Below are 20,636 nucleotides of genomic sequence, written 5' to 3'. Positions count from 1 at the left end.
AAAAATATGTGAGTGTCTTTCTTTTGTAATATTCATGTCAGTCTTTCTTTGGTTTTTTTTTAAGTAAAGTGATAGATCAAACTGCAGGTCTTAGCGTGCACTATCTATACCAAAAATGCTTCATTTCAAAACACATTTCTGTTCTTCTTGGAGATATCTTTCTGTTGTCACCTCCTTCCCATGTAGTGCATAAATATTTGCCTTTCTGTGCTCTTTTGTAAAGCAGTCACATTCAAAACAGAAAAACCACCAAAAGGTGAAATGCCACCAGCAGAAAGGACAGTGCTGATGTTGTTGCAGAATCTGTAATAAAGGAACTAGTCACAAAGGATGATACACATTTTAAAACGTGTTGAAAGTCACACGAAAATAAATTGCATATTACAATATAACAAGAATGTCAAGCAAGTAAAGACATTGTGTAGAATCATGTTAAATACTGATGGGACGTCTCATTACTTGCAAGCCAGAAAATGTTTTAACACACATACAGTCATAAAATGACTAGTTTTCACATCCAGAGGAACTGAAATTCATTTACATCTACATACAAAGGCAAGCCAAAACAATATGACCACTGCCCTCTGTGAGACAGTGGCTCTGTAGGCTACAAAGATAGTAAGGATAGTAAGCAGACTAGAGACAAATGGGGTATCATTTTAGTGACAATATGGGTCATATTTGGGGACTCCACTGACATAAGTGACTTTGACAAAGATCAATATTGTTACATTCCATCCTGGATTTTCCATTGTTTGATTTTTGACAAAGCCCAGATTGTTACAGTGTGGTGCCTGGTAACAAGCATCTCAGAAACAGCAAAGCTGGTTGGCTGTTTACATGCAGCTGTTAGATTAGATTAATACTTGTTCCATAGATCATGAATACGACACTTCGTAAGATGTGGAATGTGTCAGGGTAATAAAAGATGTCTGTACAAGATATTACATTACACAAAATATTGCATGACACTAATGTTGAAGTTGTTGTTTTTTCCCCTTAATTTATATCTAAAAATTCAGCCAATGAGTAGAAGGAGTTGTCATCTATTTATTACTGGAGTTGTGCCATTTACTGTACGGAACTGTATATACTGTGTTTTATCAAAATTTAAAGAGAGTCCGTTTGCTGAGAACCACTTCATAATTTTGCGAAAAACATCATTTACAATTACATCACTTAGTTCTTGGTTTTTGGATGTTATTACTATACTTGTATCATCAGCAAAAAGAACTAACTTTGCATCTTCATCAATGTGGAATAGTAAGTCATTAATGTATATCAAGAACAGTAAAGGACCTAAGACCGAACCCTGTGGGACCCCGTACTTGATAGCCCCCCAGTTTGAGGAATCAGCTGTTGTTTTAACATTACATGAACCACTTATTTCAACTTTCTGCATTCTTCCAGTTAATTATGAATTAAACCATTTGTGCACTGCCCCCCTCAAACCATAATGATTTAGCTTATCTAAAAGAATTCCATGATTTACACAATCAAAGGCCTTTGAGAGATCACAAAAACTACCAATGGGTGATGTCCGGTTATTCAGAGCATTTAATATTTGATCAGTGAAAGCATATATAGCATTTTCTGTTGAAAAGCCTTTCTGAAAACTAAACTGACAATTTGTTAGTACTTTATTTTTACAAATATGGGAGGCTACTCTTGAATACATTACTTTCTCAAAAATTTTTGATAGAGCTGTCAGAAGAGAGATTGGGTGGTAGTTGTTGACATCCGACATATCCCCCTTTTTATGCAATGGTTTTACAATGGCATATTTCAGTCTATCGGGGAAAACACCCTGCTCCAAAGAGCTATTACACATGTGGCTGAGAATCCTACTTATCTGTGGGGAACAAGCTTTAAGTACCTTGCTGGAAATGCCATCAATTCCGCAAGAGCTTTTACTTTTCAGTGAGTTTATTATTATACTGATTTCTGAGGGAGAGGTTGGTGGAATTACAGTTGTTTCAAACTGCACAGGTATCTTCTAGTGAAGATCTAGATCCTATTTTCTCCACAACATTTAAAAAATGATTATTGAAAATATTTTCGATTTATGATTGTTTGTTAGTACACTTGTCATTCAGTTTTATGGCACTAAAGTCTTCCTGTGCTCTTGGTTGCCCTGTTTCCTTTTCAATAATATTCCAAATTGCTTTAATTTTATTATCAGAGTTACTGATCTCATGAGCGTCTATCAAAAGTGGTGGACAGAAGGTGAAAGCACAAGTAGACAACAAAATGTTGGATGTGCATCCTTCATCACAGAACATTGAGGTTGGAGGCTTACCTACTCTGTAAAGCAGAATAGTGTTGATCTGTGATGGATTTGATGATAGTCATGTCTACTGTCAGTGCTACAATGAGGTGCAATTGCAAGTGAGTGGAGAACACAGTTCAAAACGCATTCCTTAGCTGACAAACTATTCGTGTTACCATGATGATTCAACAACATCGGCAATTATGATTGCAGTGGATGAATGGAAACATATCACCCAATCAGGTTGATTGCATTTCTTGTCACACTGGGTCAGTTGTCATCTTTGGATAAGCCATGATCCAGGTGAACAGCTGTTCAAAAGATGCACCACACGAAGGACACAGCCTGGTGGGGGCTGTATTATCCTCAGAGGGGCAAACATGGTCTTCCATGAAACCTTTGGTAGTAATATGCACCTGGACAGCTGTGGGCTATGTGAACATTATTGTGGACCACCTGCATTCCTTCATGCTTGATGTCTTCCCAAATGGTGATGGAATTTCCAGCAGGACAACTGTTCATGTCACAGTTTCAGAATCATGCTACAGTGCTTTGAGAAGCATGGAGGTGTACATGTCTAGACGTCTTGGCCACCAACTCATCTGATCTGAAACCAATGAAATACGTAAGGGAGCTATTGGGCATCAGCTTTGCATTCGCAAACCACCAACACCATTATTTTTAACAATTATATGGCCTTGTAACACCGAAAAAGCCGGATGCATGACACCTGCTACCAATATATAATTTTTTTCTGAATTGTATGTAAATATTTGTAATTTAAATGCTTTCTTTTAATAAGTAAGCACATTGCTTCACTGTAAGTGTAAATTTAGGTAGAGGTTTGTTGACTTTTCGTTGTATTTATCTGTGTCTTACTGTGAAAATTATAAGCTCTGGGAAAAAGCCGAAGGAATGGTTATTTGCATTACCTAGCAATGATAATAGCAGTGCTTGTGCATTGTAAAATCTTTGGGTAGGGAGTTGTGCACAGCACACGTAGAGAGAGAGAGAGAGAGAGAGAGAGAGAGAGAGAGACGGCCAGATGTCTAGTAGCAGGAGTACGAACAGTGGACAGGCAGAAGAGGCTGTATTAATTATGGTTGTCCGTTCCTGTAATTATCTGTGGCTCCACAACATGCTACCGTCTACAACAACAGCAGCAGATCCAGCAACACAGTTTTGTCGTCAGCTCCGAGTTTCGTCATATGCACAGCACTGAAGTAAGACTGTTCATTGGTAGAAAGTATTAACAGCTAACCCAGCAGCAAAGCCGAATGTGATTTGATTGATGAACTTTATTTAAATAATAATCAGTTAAACTGAGGGCGATTGTGTCCTCATTGCCACCAGACATTGTTGCCAAAAAGGATCCTCGTTCCTTTTTTTCCCTTATATGCTAACTGAGTGTCATAAGAAACAAACTGAATAGTTACAGCCAGTTTATTAATGAATAATTTCACTTTTAAGAATTTTAGACTCAGACTACTTTCAATTCACTGTTGTACAACAGAGGTTTCAGTATATGACTAAAGTAAAGCAAATTCATTTTTTAAGTTTGAGAATCAATCACTGGAAAAAATCCAAATCTAAAGAAGTGCACAAATTAAGGGTGCGGAAGTTTTATTTATTTTACATATAACTTGGAGCATATGGCTGTTTGGTTTGATACAAATACTAGTATTTAATTCTTTTCAAGTCAGTAAAAAAAAAGGCTCAGCTGTTCAGACAATAATATGAAATCCAATTTGCAAAATAAGTAACGGCAAAGTCAAAAGTGTGCTTTTTTTCCAAATTTCTATGATGATGTTCTGTTGAGGTCACTGAAAGTCATTGTTCACGTAACGAAGTTCAATACTAACATACAGTTTAATTACATATTTTCAAATCATTACCTGATTGCCTTTTTCAAATTTAATACCAAGCATAACGTAAGTATGATTTCTCAGTTTTCTTTATCATTACATACTCACTTAAAGCCACGTTAGTGTTTAATAATACATGTTTTTCTTTCCCATCATGTTGTACAGGATTTTGGATGTAAATTGCCCTAGTGGGATGGCGACTGTTAATTATTTCCTTTTGTTCATTAGTGTAACTTTTGGATTCATGATCAGTGGTACCCCTTTTCTGTCCAGTGTGGTTCGTGAGTGAATGCACAAAATAACTTTCATTTTCCAAATTATAGCACTATTCGGTTTAATTACTTTTTATTTTTAGTAGACTTTCCATCAGAAGGGTCGGTTGTACACTTTCCTCCTACTTATGAGTATCACTTCTTCAGGAAAGATAGCCTTATCCAATTAGAAAAACTCCATTAGGCATACACGCGATCCACGGTCATATTTTATATCACAACCAGGATAGGCTGATTAGTGAGAGGGAGGTTACAAACTGTCCATAACAATTTGATGTTTTGAGACTGATTTACCAGATTGTACAAGCAGAACTTTTTTTCACAATACCATGTTCATCTTTTCAAAGGAGGCCCATTGATGAAACAGATGTCCACCAAGCGTCGAGTAGTGATTCTGGAGGTTCTGCATTCCTCCTGCATCAGTTCCCCTGGGGTGTTTTCAAAATGAACCCTCTCTCCCAACAGTACGTGTGTTGCCCACAAGTGGATGACGATATTGTGGGTGAGGCTCAGAAATGTCAAGCTTGGCAATTGTAGCAACCAGCACTGCCCAAAACCTACCAGCTGTGGGATCAGGTGCATGGGGGCTTCACAGGCCCATTTCATGGGGCCGGGTGGTTGATATTAAACACAATAAAAATGCAATGGACTTTGAAAGAAAATACCACAAAGGCTCTTACAACTATTTTTTCTATTGAAGGAGCCCCTCAAACTCTTGTCATGGATTATTGTCCTCCGTTTACACCCACAGAGTTTCAGTGGTTTTGCATCCGGAATGGAATAAGTGTGTTACTGAATTTCTGTTTCACCCTATGTTTAATGGCATAGCCTTTTGTGAGAATGTTTACGATACAGATGGAAAAAATCTGGACATCGACTCCTATCAATTCTGCACTGATCTCCTTTTTATCCTCATACTGGGTAACACTGTTTCAAGAGAAAAGCTCAGTAGATGTTTCACACGAACACCCTTATCGTTGCTTTTTAGATCTGTTGCAGCCTCCATCAGAGCTATTTAAGGTGGGCGTCCTCAATTGGGCGTGTACATTCAGATGTACACTTGTTTGGATATGTGGCTCCACTTTTGCCCAGCAAGGCCACTAGCTGATCCTAGTGTCCATACCTAAGACATCCTCCACGAGAACCAGCATCTCTACCTCCAGATCAGCCACACCTCACCTATCTTTCTCCAAAGACCAACTAAAGCAGATGTAGGGTCCTGTTCCAAGACACCATTCCTGGTAGTGTATGCCTGGAATTCCTAATTCTCCATCCTTTGTCCATTAACTCTGTGGATCTGGATCCAGACAGCACACAGAACCTCCAATCTGCACCATGTCTGCTGTCAGACCCACAACTCATTCACTCCCCCCCCCCCCCCCCCCTCCCACCTTATCAGGGGGCTCACTAATCTTTGATAAGTTTATGCTTGGCTACCACTGGGGCCCACCCTTTGCAGCACTACTTCCTCTTTCCATGCTGCAAACCTACACTTCGACTATCTATTTCTTCCTCTGACTTTCTACTGGATGGTCCTTTTGATACAGGCCCTACTTGGACCTGGTTCACAGTTTTGGTCTTGATTTCCAGTTTCACTTCTGTTGCTGTTTTCACCTTTCTTGGTTCCCATTATGGTGTTTGACCTGCCATCTTTTCCAAATTTTACAGAAGTGTGTATCATGCAGAGAAGGTCACCCACTATGGTGTATGTTCTGCCTCTGTGCCCTTCTATCCTGGCACCTTCCTTCCCGTTGTTGTAATATGCTCAAAACACAGCATGGTAAACAGCCTGTTGTGGGAGGAAGGAGTCATCAAGTACATGCACAGTGGTAGCCCCCTGGCCATGCAGGGATTGCACTGCTGGTGCCAGTGCTGCAAACTTTCCATGTATGCCACGGAGTACGTGCCCATCATGACTGGGGCACGGGGACTCCAAACAACAGATTACTGGCCAGGTAACCATTGCTGTGCCAGGGTAGTGCCCATGGGGGGAGCTCCCATTCGGAGTGGGTGGCACCATGGCGGATAGTCACACATGAAGTGACTGATTGTGTTTCTGCTGGTGGTTGCATGGTCCCAGCAGTCTCTCCAAATGAAAAGGTCTCGTATGACACAACAAAATACAATCCAAAGACGTTCCCTTACCTGGCCATGCCTTGGCAGGAATCTAGGACTAGATGACAAGGATAACGGTACTCCCCCCAATACCTGATTTGTGCCAAGTCCAATGGGAATACCTTCTTGGCACAAAGCTTTATTTTTTGTCACATACATTGAAGACAAATAAGGGGAAGTTGCAGCCATCTCCAAGATGATGAGCAGTTCCCTCTTGATTGAAATGTCATCTCCTGCCCAGTCACAACCCTACTCTCTTGTAAAAAATAGGGTGACATACCTGTGACTGTCACCCCTCAACAAGAGTCACAATATGGTCCAGGGCATCATCTTTCACCATGATCTCCATTTGCAGTCTGGGGATGAGCTGCAGGGCAGCTTAGAGTGACAGGATGTCCATTTCATCCGACGTGTCCATAGGGGACCAAGGGAAAACACAGTTGCTACCAGGGCCTCCATCTTGGCTTCGGAGGGTGATATGTTGCCTGAGAAGGTCAAGGCGGTGGTCAACTGGTGTGACAAGAAACATTATGTTCCAGTTCCTATGAGATGCTTCAGATGGAAGATGTTCAGACATAAGTCTTCCTGTAGCATTGCTATGCCTGTCTGCAGGGATTGTGGTCATCCTTTTCATGCAAATGTTGTTTTTGCCCCTTCCCCCATCTGGGTAAATACCCGAGAGCTCCACTTTCCCTGCTCACCAGATTGCTTTATTTTTAAGTGCGAGAAAAAAATCCAGGAGTGCAAGATGCTGGACAATTGTCGCATATCAACAGAGCCACCTGCTAATACCTGCCCTCCAGGCAGTTGAGGGTCCTTCTGGTGCTTCCACCATTCTCACTTTGGGAGCAATGGCTCCCTACCTGCTGGGGACGCTGGTCCCTGTCCTCCAGTTGGATGTGCATCATCCTCTTCTCTAGCTAGCAAGAGGCCCCTTGAGACCAGATCTCGAATGTTAGGTGGGCTGCGGAGCCCTCAGGTTAATAGTGGGCAGATTGGGAAAGAATGCCAGAGTGCACTTGGTATGTTTGCTGGGGATCTCATCAGAGATGTGGAGAAGGCTCTGCCAGCAACTATCGAGCTCACTGGGTGCAATCAGTTGAAAACTGTGGTTCATTTCAGGTTCTGAGGCCATCCCTTGTTCCTTTTGGTAGATGGCTGATCTGGTGAAAGCAGATAGCATCGCACATGGGGTGCAGATGAAGCTCACTATCTGTAGCAGCATACCCAGTCTCGATCATGGTCCCCTAGTTTGGAGTAGAATGGAAAGTGTAATGCAAAGGCTCAGATGGTTCTGTGACAGTATCAGTTGCGAATTTCTTGATCTCCACTATCAGGAGGAGAATTGTGGGTTGCCCTTTAATAGGTCAGAAATGCATTATATTCAGGAATCAGCTACTACGATGTTGTTGTTGTTGTTGTTGTTGTTGTCTTCAGTCCTGAGACTGGTTTGATGCAGCTCTCCATGCTACTCTATCCTGTGCAAGCCTCTTCATCTCCCAGTACCTACTGCAGCCTACATCCTTCTGAATCTGCTTAGTGTATTCATCTCTTGGTCTCCCTCTACGATTTTTACCCTTCATGCTGCCCTCCAAAACTAAATTGGTGATTCCTTGATGTCTCAGAACATGTCCTACCAACCAATCCCTTCTTCTAGTCAAGTTGTGCCACAACTCCTCTTCTCCCCAATTCTATTCAATACCTCCTCATTAGTTATGTGACCTACCTATCTAATCTTCAGCAGTCTTCTGTAGCACCTCATTTCGATAGCTTCTATTCTCTTCTTGTCTAAACTATTTATCGTCCATGTTTCACTTCCATACATGGCTACACTCCATACAAATACTTTCAGAAACGACTTCCTGACACTTAAATCCATACTCGATCTCAACAAATTTCTCTTCTTCAGAAACACTTTCCTTGCCATTGCCAGTCTACATTTTATATCCTCTCTACCTCGACCATCATCAGTTATTTTGCTCCCCAAATAGCAAAACTCCCTTACTACTTTAAGTGTCTCATTTCCTAATCTAATTTCCGCAGCATAACCCGACTTAATTCGACTGCATTCGATTATCCTCGTTTTGCTTTTGTTGATGTTCATCTTATACCCTCCTTTCAAGACACTGCTCTTGCAAGTCCTTTGCTGTCTCTGACAGAATTACAATGTCATCGGCGAACCTCAAAGTTTTAATTTCTTCTCCATGGATTTTAATACCTGAACTTCTCTTTTTTTCCTTTATTGCTTGCTCAATATACAGATTGAATAGCATCGGGGAGAGGTTACAACCCTGTCTCACTCCCTTCCCAACCACTGCTTCCCTTTCATGTCCCTTGACTCTTATAACTGCCATCTGATTTCTGTACAAATTGTAAATAGCCTTTTGCTCCCTGTATTTTACCCCTTCCACCATTAGAATTTGAAAGAGAGTATTCCAGTCAACATTGTCAAAAGTTTTCTCTAAGTCTACAAATGCTAGAAATGTAGGTTTGCCTTTCCTTAAGTTGTAGGGTCAGTATTGCCTCACGTGTTCCAACATTTCTATGGAATCCAAACTGATCTTCCCCTAGGTCGGCTTCTACCAGTTTTTCCATTCGTCTGTAAAGAATTTGTGTTAGTATTTTGTTGCTGTGACTTATTAAACTGATAGTTCGGTAATTTTCACATCTGTCAACACCTGCTTTCTTTGGGATTGGAATTATTATATTCATTTTGAAGTCTGAGGGTATTTCGCCTGTCTCATACATCTTGCTCACCAGTTGGTAGAGTTTTGTCAGGACTGGCTCTCCCGAGGCTGTCAGTAGTTCTAATGGAATGTTGTCTACTCCTGGGGCCTTGTTTCGACTTCGGTCTTTCAGTGCTCTGCCAAACTTTTCACGCAGTATCATATCTCCCATTTCATCTTCATCTACCGTTTCTTCCATTTCCAAAATATTGTCCTCAAGAACATCGCCCCTGTATAGACCCTCTACATACTCCTTCCACCTTTCTGCTTTCCCTTGTCTGCTTAGAACTGGGTTTCCATCTGAGCTCTTGATATTCATGCAAGTGGTTCTCTTTTCTCCGAAGGTCTATTTAATTTTCCTGTAGGCAGTATCTATCTTACCCCTCATGAGATAAGGCTCTACATCCTTACAATTGTCCTCTAGCCATCCCTGCTTAGCCATTTTGTACTTCCTGTTGTTATTTTTGAGACGGTTGTATTCCTTTTTGCCTGCTTCACTTCCTGCATTTTTGTATTTTCTCCTTTCATCAATTAAATTCAGTATCTCTTCTGTTACCCAAGGATTTCTACTAGCCCTCATCTTTTTACCTACTTGATCCTCTGCTGCCTTCACTATTTCATTCCTCAAAGCTATCCATTCTTCTTCTACTGTATTTCTTTCCCCCATTCCTGTCAATTGTTCCCTTATGTTCTCCCTGAAACTCTGTACAACCTCTGGTTTAGTCAGTTTATCCAGGTCCCATCTCCTTAAATTCCCACCTTTTTGTAGTTTCTTCAGTTTTAATCTACAGTTCATAACCAATGGATTGTGGTCAGAGTCCACATCTGCCCCTGGAAATGTCTTACAATTTAAAACTTGGTTCCTAAATCTCTGTCTAACCATTATATAATCTATCTGAAACCTTTTAGTGTTTCCAGGGTTCTTCCATGTATACAACCTTCTTTCATGATTCTTGAACCAAGTGTTAGCTATGATTAAGTTATGCTCTGTGCAAAATTCTACCAGGTGGCTTCCTCTTTCATTTCTTAGCCCCAATCCATATTCACCTACTACGTTTCCTTCTCTTCCTTTTCCTACTGTCGAATTCCAGTCACCCATGACTACTAAATTTTCATCTCCCTTCACTACCTGAATAATTTCTTTTATCTCATCATACATTTCATCAATTTCTTCATCATCTGCAGAGCTTGTTGGCATATAAACCTGTACTACTGTAGGCAGGCATGGGCTACTAGGATAGTGGAGGATATGTGTCTTGCACATGGAGCTTTTTTTTTGTATAGAGGAACCCACTGCTTGGTGTCAGGCATGAACTGCTTGCCAAAATCAGAGAAAGATTAGCCATGTTATTCTCAGAGAATGTTAACCTTGCAGATGAAAAATACAAAAGGTTAATATGATATTAATAAACTGCAGGAGCATCCATGGTAAGTTCCCAGAATTAGAGCCACTTATTAAAGATAATAAAGCTTGTATAGTATTAGGAATGGAAAGTGGCTGAAACAAAAATGTAAGTTCAGATTGGAGTATTTATTATAAGAATAGGCTAAATGCTAAAGGTGACAGGGTATTTATTGCAGAAAAGAATTTATTATCTACTGAGATTATCTTGGATTATGAATGTGAATTAATCTGGATGAAGTTGAGTGTCAAAGGTGGGTAAAAATGGTAACTGGATGTCTTTATAGACTGTCTGCATTAGGAGCTGTAGTTGTAGAGCACTTCAGAGAGAAGTTGCAAAATTTTGTGAATAAGTTTCCTGATCATACTATTGTAATAGGGGTAGAATGGGAGTCGTAATTGAAACTGGAACCAGAGACATCATATCTTACACCTCCTAGCCACAAACAGATCTGAACTTTTAGAATCAATTTGTGTAGAAGAGGGTAGTGACAGTGATCATAAAGCAGCGATAGCTTCTATGACTATGGGTATGACAAGGAATGTTAAGACAGGTAGGAAAATATTTTTGCTCAGCAAGAGTGACAGGATACAAATATCTGTGTAATCAACGTCAAATATTCAGTGCTGACGATGATGGTGCATACAACAAATGGAAAAAATTGAAAAGCATTGTTCAAGGTCTTAAAAGTTGGGAAAGACCTACTGTGCTTAACAACTGCGTTAGGAAACTGCAGTGTAATCAAAGATAGCTTCATTCTTTCTGCGCGGTACACGAGATTGGAATGATAGGGAATTGTGAAGGTGGTTTGATGAACTCTCTGCTGGGCACTTAAGTGTGATTTGCAGAGTATCGATGTAGATGTAGATTAAAGAGACATCAAAACCTAGCTGACAAACCAAAGCTGAACAAAGTGAAAATAAATGTAAGGAGAACAATGCGAGAAGCATTCAGTGATTTTGAAAGTAATACTTTGCCAACCAATCTGACTAAAAAAGAAGTTTTGGTCATACATAAAATCAGTAAGTGTTTTGAAATCATCTACTCAATCACTCAGGGACCATAGTGACATCAGAAACGGAAATGGTTGATAGAAGGCAAAAATACTGAATTCAGTCTTCTGTAATTGTTTCACATTGGAAGATCATAATACAGTTTCTCCTTTCAATACTCATACAAACACTGAAATAGCATATACTGAGATAAAAGACCACAGAACAGGAAAGGTGTCGGGACCAGGTGAGATATCCGTGAGATTCTTCAGAGATTGTATGAAATTTGCTCCTCTGCTAGCATCAGTTTATTGTAGATTGTTGGAGCAATGAAGGGTACCTAGCTACTGTAAGAAAGTGCAGGTCATTCGACAGATTCCCATAATTATAGGCGTATATCACTGAAGTCAATCCGTCGTAGGATTATGGAACACGTTTTGGAGAGTGAAAATTTCCTCCATAAAAATAGAAATAGATTGCACAAACAGAAAGCTCGGAATACTCTGCTTGCTCTGTTCCTTCATAAGATCCATAGTGCCGTAGACATCAGCACTCGGGTTGATGTGTTGACTTCAGGAAGGCATTTGACACCATCCCACACTGCCATTTAGGGGAAAAAATATGAGTGTGCTGGGTATCAGACCAGATTTGTGACTGGATTAAAAACTTCCTTGCAGAGGGAACTCAACAGGTCATTCTTAACGGAACAAAATGGACAGATGTGAAGGTAATTTCAGGAACACTCCAAAGAAGTGTGGTAGGACCTTTACCGTTTACAGTATATATAAATAATGTAGTAGAAAATGTCAGAATCTCCATAAGACTATTTGCAGATGAAGCAGTTGTCTACACGAAGGTAATGATGGCAGAAGACTGTAGCAATTTGCAAAAGGATCTGCAGAGAACAAATGCATGGTGCATGGTCTGGCAGTTGACTCTAAACATAAATAAATGTAACATATTGCACACACATAGGAGGAGACACCCACTGCTATGTAACTACACAATTGATGAAAAATTGCTCGATACAGTATCTACTGTAAAATGTCTGGGAATAACCGTAAGTTGAATGACCAAATAAAACAGATGGTAGACTGAGATTCATAGGAAGAGTTTTAAGGAAATGTAGCTCATCCACGAAAGAAGAGGCCTACAAATCAGTTTTCAACCAATTCTCAAGTATTGCTGATCACTCTGGGACCTTACCTCGTAGCCTTAATAGAAGAGATAGGAAAGATTCAATGAAGAGTAACACATTTTGTCACATGGTCGTTTAGTTGGTGTGGGAGTATTGTAGTGATGCTCAAAAGCTCCAGCGGTAGACATGACAAAAGACGTGGTATGCATCATGGAATTCTGAGATAATACATTCCAGAAGAGTTGGACAACGTATTACTTCCTCCCACATGTCCCACAAAGTGATTACAATGAGAAAATTCGAGAAATTAGAGCTAATACAGAGGTTTACCAACAATCATTCTTCCTACATGCCATTTGTGATTCAAACAAGAAAGGGGGTTGACACAGAGGTATCAGAAGTACTTTTTGTTGCGCACTGTCATGTGGATTGTGGAGTACTGATTTGGTTTATGTAATCACAAAACACTTATCTCATTTGGATGATGACTTGTATGTCTTGTCCGGTGATTACTTTATGTCAACAAAATGGCAACGAGAGGTTTTTAAAGACTTTTAGAAGCTGTTGAGCACCACCTGAATATAATGTTTTAGATATATATTTCATTCCTCTGTGTACCTAAATTTGTCAGATCTGCCATAGTGGATAAACAATTGACCACATAATTTTATACCAGTTGACTGTTCCCAGTGCTGCAATGTATGCAACATAACACCGGGAATGCTTAATAAAACTGTAACTTCACTACTTAATGCGAGCAAAATAAATAATTGCTTGCTCAAACTAACCTATTGTATCTTGCCGAAAATGTTCAAACGAGGCTACACACACATTTAAAGGCAATGCAATTTTTATGCAATAACAAACGTACCAGTTTCCCTTCACCATTCATGCAACTCTTAGTTCATCACTTAACTCTTTTTATGCCACTGTAACCTATTGCAAAGCTGTTTGAGGTTCTATAGGTACTAAGACAGGGAAGTCCTCAAGGATGAACTTTTTCAAACCATATATATGATCGATATAATGGAAGGAAACATTCCACGTGGGAAAAATTATATATAAAAACAAAGATGAGGTGACTTACCGAACAAAAGCGCTGGCAGGTCGATAGACACACAAACAAACACAAACATACACACAAAATTTAAGCTTTCGCAACAAACTGTTGCCTCATCAGGAAAGAGGGAGGAGAGGGGAAGACGAAAGGAAGTGGGTTTTAAGGGAGAGGGTAAGGAGTCATTCCAATCCCGGGAGCGGAAAGACTTACCTTAGGGGGGGGGGGAAAAAAAAAAAAAAAAAAAAAAAAAAGGGTTACAGGTACCACACCCAACAGTCATTCATGAAAGTGGGCCCTCATTTGCAAGGAATTGATGTAAAATAATTTTGAGTGATGCTCTACAGCCTTAAAATTAACAGTGTCCATACAGCAGTGGCATAGTATAGATGTTTAAGATCAATTCTTGACTTACTAAAGATTGTGGATTTGAATCCTTTCTGGCCCTTTTAAATTTTTATTTTTAAACCTTTATTGAAATGACTTTGATCATTATTTTTATTCATTCAGTGGGTCTAAATTTAATTTTTTATTTCTAATAATCTATCACAGTGTTTTAAACATTGTGTTTACTCTTTTATTTGCTTTAATTTCTTCTTCCAATCACTCTTTTTTTCATTTTTTTTATAATTGTGCATGTGATTTTAATTATTTTATGTATTGACTTTAATTTAATTTCGTGCTTTTTATCACTTTACATTCTTGTCCATGATATTGCATTCATTAATTATTTATATTCCTCATTTTGAATTGATTTCATTTTATTGCGGATCCATTTACTTAAATTTTCATCTGCATTATTTCTGTCCATAGTGAAACAAGAATTTATATTACTTATGTATGTATGTATGATGATTACCATAAATAATTACAATTTGTAAGGAAAAGTATGTTCTTTGACACCACTGCACAGCCAATATAAATAGATTAATTCGTCTTTAACTGATTGTGATAGATAATAAAAATAATTAAAATCATATACAGAAAGATTAGAAATGAAAAAGGATGAGCTGCAGAAAAAATTTGAGCAAATAAAAAAGTTAATTTGATGATTCAAATAGAGTGGCAAGGATTAGAAATAAACAGTTTCATATAAACAATTTAATTAAATGAAAATAATGCCAAAGTCATTTCAATGAAGGTTTAAAAATAAAAATTTAAAACTCCTGATGAGATTTGAACCCACTCTTTCAGCACATCAGGAATGGATCTTAACCAACTGCTCAGGATAACACCATTGTTTGCAAGGCTCTAGAGCATCACAAGAAATTATTTTTCATTGATTACTCTCAAATGAGGGTCCAATTAATGGAATGGCTGCATGGTGTGACACCTGGGATCCTAACATACAACACTGTGTGGATGGTTTCAAATACTCAACCCCATCACTGAGGACCTCCGTTTTCATTCATGTGTGTATAGTTTATATTCCTCAACTTTATAATTACAGATAACCAATTGAAACTACAAGTAACTGTAGCCAATCATAATTATTTTTATTTTCACGACTTGTACTGGAGGGCCAAACCTAACATTTCAGGTGGATCTATGTAAATTAATTAGACATGTATGTATCTAAACTTCTTGGCAGATTAAAACCATGTGCCAGATCAGGACTTGAACCTGGGACCTTTGCCCTTTACGGGTAAGTGCTCTACTGCCTAAACCATCTAAGCATGACTCATAACCTGACACTCACAGGTTTACTTCTGCCAATACCTCATCTCATGTATTGTGTGTTTGAATTTTGGGTAAGCTATGCCACTAACTCCAGTAGTCACAGGTTCATTTTCCTGTTTCATCTTATTAATTGGCGTAAGGAGCCTGTGACCACTGGAGACAGTACCAAAGGTTTTGTAAAAGCTGTACAAGCAAGGTTAAAATGAAAGGTTAAAATTCAAAATCCATGACTATATGTCTATAATTATGTAGATATGTAACTAGATATATTCAAAATTATGTGTGTCTGTAACTACGTATAAAAAATAGAGCCTGTTTCATTGTATAAACAGTAAAGGTTCTGATTCTGGTACAAGCATGTCTTACTAATTGACATAAAATCACTTAATGATGGAAGGTTAACCCACCAAAATGTGTAGTGGAAATAAAAATAAATTGTGATTGATTGTAGTGATTCATAGTTTCAACTGACATTCATAACAAACCATGATTGTCATGGATATCAATCGTGGTAAAGACTAACCTAAAATGTCTGTATTTCATTGACTATTTTGGGTTATGAGACAATTGTGATTAAAAATCAGGAGATCTAAGAAAATTACCTATGCACGTATTGTCTTTTCTAATATATCCTTCATTGCAACGGCACCTATTTGACTGACAGCTTACTCGATATCCAAGATTCTCACCGACATAACATTCACTACTTGAATTGCATTGGTTATCCAAATCTGAAAAAGGAAATTACAAAATGATGTCGAGTCATACATAAATTCTTAAGTGACAGTAGATGTTGCTATACTTTTACTTACCTTTATTTCTTATACACTTTCGATCAGCAAAATGGTAATTTTTTGAGCAAACACACTGTCCCCCATAGCAGTATGCAGAGTCACCAAATGTCTTTGAACACTGTGTATTTTCCTCACACTGTTGCTTATAACCTGTGGCAACTGTTACAAAACAATAGACAATTGACTATTCAACTATGAAAACTTCACAAATGAAAATTAATGAAATCAAAGCACTGATTATAAGTATTTATTTCAAATATGCAAATATGAGCATTTATTGCAAGTATGAGCATTTATTGTTAATATGCCTGTAACACATAAGTGGTAAACATAGGTTTTAATGATCATTACGCTCAATTCTTACAATTAATGTTGCAGGAAACTCAGAACTCCATGGAATGAGAAGCACCATAAGAACTTTAAATATTAAAGATGTGGAATACTTTTATTTTCTTGTGGAGAGATGTAATGAGACCAATGACAAATGTAAGTTTATGGCCACATATAAGCATTTTGTTAAACAGTTTGTCACAAGGAAAGAACTATAGGTAGCTATGTTCAAAAAAGCTAACAGACAGGTAGGTCACAAAAGTGATAAAGTTATCATGATAAAATAAGAATATTCCGAGCTCAACATGAAGGCTGATTTTGTTGTTTACTTCGAAAGTTACAAACGAATACTAACAACAGTTATTTCAAAATCAAAAAAACTAGAAAATGACAAACTAATGTGCAATATTAGGAATAAAACTAAAGCAACAAAGCAAGTTATAAAAAAAGAGAAACAGGTGCAAGGTCAATTAATCACAGTAATATAGAGCCAATTAAAATTAACAATAAACTACCTGAGCCCAGACAAGCGACTAATGCTTTCAAGCATTATTTTTCAAACACCAGTAGATTAATACACATCATGGTAAGGAGCTGTACAATAAGAGAGTAAAAGTGAAAGAGAGAGAGGAGAGAGAGAGAGAGAGAGAGAGAGAAAGAGAGAGAGAGAGAGAGAGAGAGGGGGGGGGGGGGAGGGAGGGAGGGAGGGAGGGAGGGAGGGAGAGAAACAAAAAAAAGTGCAAATACATTACCTACTAAATATTCAGTGGGCACTGATGATATACTGGGTACTATAATCAACCCTAGTGCAATATTTATTGAGAACCACTACAACACATAGTAAATTCATCATTTGAGAATTATGTATTTCAGATTAGACTAAACACTGCAAAAGTAGCACCTCTGCATAAGAAGCATGCCACATGTGAAGTTGCTAATTACGGCCCAGTTTCAGTTTTGTGAAGCTCAAGCAAAATTATGACAAAATGTTCCTTAGAAGATTAACAGCCTTCTTAAATAAAGTACTGCTGATAAATGACTCACAGCATGCGGTCAGGTGCCCTGTAGCATGCATTCCACTGTCCCCAGAACACTGCCATTTGCAACTTCAGTCGTGTCAAGTGAGAGCTCACTGCAGGGTGGAGCAGCCTCGGTGCCAGTGATGGCCTGTCTTAGTTAGAAGGGGACCAGGTGAGCTTCTGCAATCAACCTGTTTGTGGCCTATACACAATGGACCTACATCTGGAGTTATAGCCTGGGGTGTGGTTTCGGCACTCATATGGTTACACCACAAACCCTGACTCTAAATTTGTATGTCAGTTGGTGATCGACCAGTTGTCCTACCATTCACGAACAGTATTCCAGGGGGTGTTTTCCAACAGGATAACCCTTGCCCATATACCCTTGTTGCAACCCAACATGCTCTACAGTGTGTTGAAATGTTGCCTAGGCCTGCTCAATCACCAGATCTGTTTCCAATTGAGCACATATGGGGCATCACTGGATGGAAACTCTGGCATCATCCACAACCAGCATTAACCATTGCTGTATTGTCCAAGGCATGGAACTCCATTCCACAAACTGACATCCATTCCTACATGACACAATGCATGCACGTTTGTATGCTTGCATTCAACAATCTGGCAGTTACAATGGTTATTAGCGTAACAGAATTTCACATGTGCAATGGCGTTTCTCACACTTACACTAATCTGTGATCTTGCTATGTTGATCACTTAAATATGTTACCTAGACAAATGTATTCCCAAAATTTCATTACTCTACATTAATTATATTTTGGTGTTGAGATTCAAAGATAACTGTGACTTACACTCATACGAAACTACACAGAAGCTTAACCTACATGTAAACACAATAAGTTCAAACTTATGCAAAAGAGGAGAATATCATATTGGAGGTATGTTACAGAACCATGTGCCTTCTTACTTAAAACGTATACCGAAATTAAATACATTTAAAGTAAAGTTGAAACAGTTCTTGCTTGACCACTGTTTCTATTCTCTCTCTGAATTTTTGGAACATCATAATAAGTAAACCCGATTTATAGAATATTGTTAACTATATAACTAAGTATTAACTCAATTTATATTATGTTTTATGTTGATTGTGTTGATCATGCAGTCTCATTTAATAGCTACTGTAATTATAAACTAACAGTGTTACCCCTTTGCTCTATATCATATTTACAAACACTGCTCTAAGACACTTCATATTATTATGTACTTTGATTGTACTGATCATGTGGTGTCACTTAATAATTACTGGAATTATAGGTTACCCCTAACCTGTGTTATATCATATGTATAAACAGTCTAATAGGTAAATGTAATGGTAAAGGTAAAGTTCTACATTCCAGTCCTAGACATGCCAATCACGCCTAACGACTGCCATGTCATCGCCTGCCACTGGCATCATCGGATGCAGTGAGGAGGGGCATGCAGGCAGCACACCACTCTCCTGGTAGTTGTCATATTCCTTGACCTTGTAACTGCTACGAATCAGATGAGCAGCTCCTCACTTGGTCTCATGACACTGAGTGCACCCTGTGCCTGTCCTCTCACCAAGGAAAAATCCTTGGCAGTACTGGAAATCGATATGGGTCCTCTGATGGCAATTGGCTGCACTGACCGGTCAGATACATAGGCAGACAATAAGTGTAGTACATCAGTTTATATTCTTATATACCTTCATTGTGTGGATCATGTAGTTTCACTTAATAACTGCTGTAATTTATAAATTAATTATGTTACCCCAAACTTGCCCTATATCATATATACAGACAATAACATTAAAATGACTTAATGGACCAGATAAAAAAATTAAGAAGATTTTAAGAAAAGCAGGGTGCTACTCTTCTTAGAAGTTACAATGAACAACAGTGTATTCTGGATAGCAACAAAACAGTCATAGTCAAGCAAGTCTTTCCAAGTGGCAAGTGCCTATATGGTCTTTCTCATCATGCACACATTCTTTCATGAGTTTATTAATTTTTTGTAACCATCAGCTTCTGTAAGGGTTCACTGTTTTTTTGACAGTTCGTTTATCATTCCATTTCATCTACAGCTGCATAACGTGCAAGAGATATACGAATTTATATGTTAATAGTAACAATTTTATATATCATCATAGCTTTGTACATAAAATGACACACATTAATATATCAGTTAATGATGAATAAGCAAATAAATGTTGTATGTTATATGTTGTTGTTGTTGTGGTCTTCAGTCCTGAGACTGGTTTGATGGAGCTCTCCATGCTACTCTATCCTGTTCAAGCTTCTTCATCTCCCAGTACCAACTGCAATGTACATCCTTCAGAATCTGCTTAGTGTATTCATCTCTTGGTCTCCCTCTACGATTTTTACCCTCCATGCTGTCCTCCAATACTAAATTGGTGATCCCTTGATGCCTCAGAACATGTCCTACCAACCGATCTCTTCTTCTAGTCAAATTGTGCCACAAACTTCTCTTCTCCCAAATCCTATTCAGTACCTCCTCATTAGTTATGTGATCTACCCATCTAATCTTCAGCATTCTTCTGTAGCACCACATTTCGAAAGCTTCTATTCCCTTCTTGTCCAAACTTTTTATCTCCCATGTTTCACTTCCGTACATTGCTACACTCCATACAAATACTTTCAGAAACGACTTCCTGACACTTAAATCTATACTCGATGTTAACAAATTTCTCTTCTTCAGAAACGCTTTCCTTGCCATTGCCAGTCTACATTTTATATCCTCTCTACCTCGACCATCATCAGTTATTTTGCTCCCCAAATTGCAAAACTCCTTTACTACTTTAAGTGTCTCATTTCCTAATATAATTCATTCTGCATCACCCGACTTAATTCGACTACATTCCATTATCCTCGTTTTGCTTTTGTTGATGTTCATCTTATATCCTCTTTCCAAGACACTGTCCATTCCGTTCAACTGCTCTTCCATGTCCTTTGCTGTCTGTGACAGAATTACAAT

The sequence above is a fragment of the Schistocerca piceifrons genome, chromosome 1, assembly GCF_021461385.2.
Source record: "Schistocerca piceifrons isolate TAMUIC-IGC-003096 chromosome 1, iqSchPice1.1, whole genome shotgun sequence".
Classification (NCBI taxonomy): domain Eukaryota; kingdom Metazoa; phylum Arthropoda; class Insecta; order Orthoptera; family Acrididae; genus Schistocerca; species Schistocerca piceifrons.
The sequence above is the reverse complement of the archived record's forward strand: the minus strand, read 5'-3'. Positions refer to the sequence as shown.